The sequence below is a fragment of the Portunus trituberculatus genome, chromosome 3 (genome assembly GCF_017591435.1).
Source record: "Portunus trituberculatus isolate SZX2019 chromosome 3, ASM1759143v1, whole genome shotgun sequence".
NCBI lineage: Eukaryota > Metazoa > Arthropoda > Malacostraca > Decapoda > Portunidae > Portunus > Portunus trituberculatus.
The window spans coordinates 9,995,255-9,997,754 of record NC_059257.1 but is presented as its reverse complement, the minus strand read 5'-3'; the positions used below and the strand labels follow the sequence as shown (position 1 = coordinate 9,997,754).

At 34.5% G+C, this 2,500-nt stretch overlaps 2 protein-coding genes across 2 annotated transcripts in view; both read left to right on the top strand.

Annotated features, from left to right (window-relative positions):
• Positions 1–2,500, top strand: part of LOC123508983 — a 102,885-nt gene that overhangs the window by 1,373 nt on the left and 99,012 nt on the right. The window lies entirely within an intron of this gene.
• The window catches only part of LOC123509847, a 41,054-nt gene that overhangs the window by 34,657 nt on the left and 3,897 nt on the right, over positions 1–2,500 (top strand).

Below are 2,500 nucleotides of genomic sequence, written 5' to 3'. Positions count from 1 at the left end.
GTGAAAAACCAGCCTAGACTTCATTTCCCTGAACAGAATGCCCTTGCCTCATGTCTGCTCACCCTTACATCTCCCCTCCCTCCCTTACCCCTTAATCTGCCCCTCAGTGCACCCTTAAGGCTCCCCCCCCACTTAAAGGTCAGCCAAGGGTCACTCAGGACGCGACCTTTCACTTAGATAAATTTAGGGTCAAGATCATGCATATATATATTTTTTAGTTTTTTATGTATTTTCAATTTTTTTTTTTCATTTTTTCTTGTGTACTGTTTTATTAAGTGATTTTTTGTTGTTCCTTTTCTATTTAACTGTGATTTTTTTCTTTTTTTTTCTTATTAAGTAAAAAAATATATGCAGAAAAAAACAAGTCATTCTAATATTTTCTTTGATTTTCTTTACACAATCATTTCTTTATTTTCTCCTTTTTCTCTTTTTATTATTTTCTTTCTTCGTTAAAATTTTGTCCTGTTGAATATTTTTTTTCTTTTATCTTTTTTTTCTTCTTTTGTTTCTCTTTTCTTTACCTGATTTCTTTATTTCTTATTTATTTTTATTCATTTCTTCTTTCTTTTTATTTTTTTCTTATTTCTTTTCATTTCTTTATTTCTTCTTTCTTTTATTTCTTTATTTCTTTTTTCTTTTCATTTCTTTATTTCTTCTTTCTTTTCATTTCTTTATTTCTTCTTTCTTTTCATTTCTTTATTTCTTCTTTCTTTTTCTTATTTAGTATTTTCTTTCTATGAACATTAAAATTTTATCAAGATAGGATATTTTTTTCTTTTATTTTCCTCTTTTATTCCTCTTTTCTTTATTTAATTCCTTTTATCTTTTCTTTCTTTTTATCAAACTAGTATTTTCTTCCTTCATTTTAAGATTTTGTCTAGTAAGAATATTATTTTTCCTGTCTCTTATCTCTCTTATCCTCATTTTCTTCTTGTTTATTTTTCATTTTCTTTATTTCCTTCCTCAAATTCAGGTCCAGTTAGGAGAATATCAACAATTTGTCCTTCTAGTCACTGATTGGCCAGGAACATACATACCAGGTCATTGTGTGTGTCAGGTCAACATTATTCACACCAGGTCAATATTGTGTGTGTCAGGTCAAGATAAGTTATACATAGGTGGTCATGATTGTGTGTCAGGTCAAGATGATACATAGCAGGCCAAGATTAGGTTAGGTTAGGTTACTTCATGTCAGGTCAAGATTAGGTGTACATAGCAGGTCAAGGCTACATGATTAGCTGGACCAGTCTTCAAAATTGTGCTTGGGAACTCTACATATTGGCTCACAATTATGTACATGTGTGAAAATGATACAAAAAGCTCCCTCTTATTAAAGTTTGGGACTGTTCTGTGCTTTTCTGTCTGTCCTTCTGTCTATCTGTCCTTCTGTCTGTCTGTCTGTATGTCCTTCTGTCTGTCTGTCTGTCTGTCCTTCCTTCTGTCTATATGTATGTCTGTCTGTCTGTCTGTCCTTCTGTCTATCTGTCCTTCTGTCTGTCTGTCTGTATGTCCTTCTGTCTTTCTGTCTGTATGTCCTTCCTTCTGTCTGTCTGTCCTGTCTGTCTGTCTGTCTGTCTGTCTGTCTGTCTGTCTGTCTGTCTGTCTATCTTTCTTTTTTCCTTCTTTCTTTCATTTTTAATTATTCCCGACTTGAATCTACCTTCGTCTCTCTCTCTCTCTCTCTCTCTCTCTCTCTCTCTCTCTCTCTCTCTCTCTCTCTCTTGTCAAGGTGTTTAGAAACGTGTTAATTAATTACTTATCTTACCTGTGTGCAGAGGGAACAGGTAATTTCATTATTATTATTATCATTATTATTATTATTACTATTATTATTATTATTACTATTACTATTACTATTAATATATATAATGTTCTTGGTATGAAGATGAAAAGGTTTTGAAGAATGAATGGTAATGTGTGCGTGTATGTGTGTGTGTGTGTGTGTGTGTGTGTGTGTGTGTGTGTGTGTGTGTGTGTGTTGTGATGTGATGTGTTATATATAAACAGATAGATAGATAGATAGATAGATGATGATTTATTAAAACTGATTTTTATTCATGTGTAGACAGAAATAGATAAACTAATGATATATTTGCTTATACATAGATAGACAGACTGAAAGACAGACAGACAGATAGATAAATAGATAGATAGATAGATTGATTGATAGATAGATACATAGATAGATAGACAGATAGATAAGTTGATAGATTCTTATGATATATAGATAGATAGACTTGCAGATCTATTGAAATATACTGTGTGTGTGTGTGTGTGTGTGTGTGTGTGTGTGTGTGTGTGTGTGTGTGTGTGTGTGTGTGTGTGTACTGATGGCGTGGCGCTGAGGTGCACACAGGTGGCGTGCATCGTGTCGGCCACGCCCGCACGCCCACATTCCTCCCACACAGTCACGCTAACCCGCCTTCCCGCAGCTGGCTCGCCAAAATTCACCGCCACTGGTAATTATGTCCCCATCTCACCTGTCTTGCCCCCCCACCCC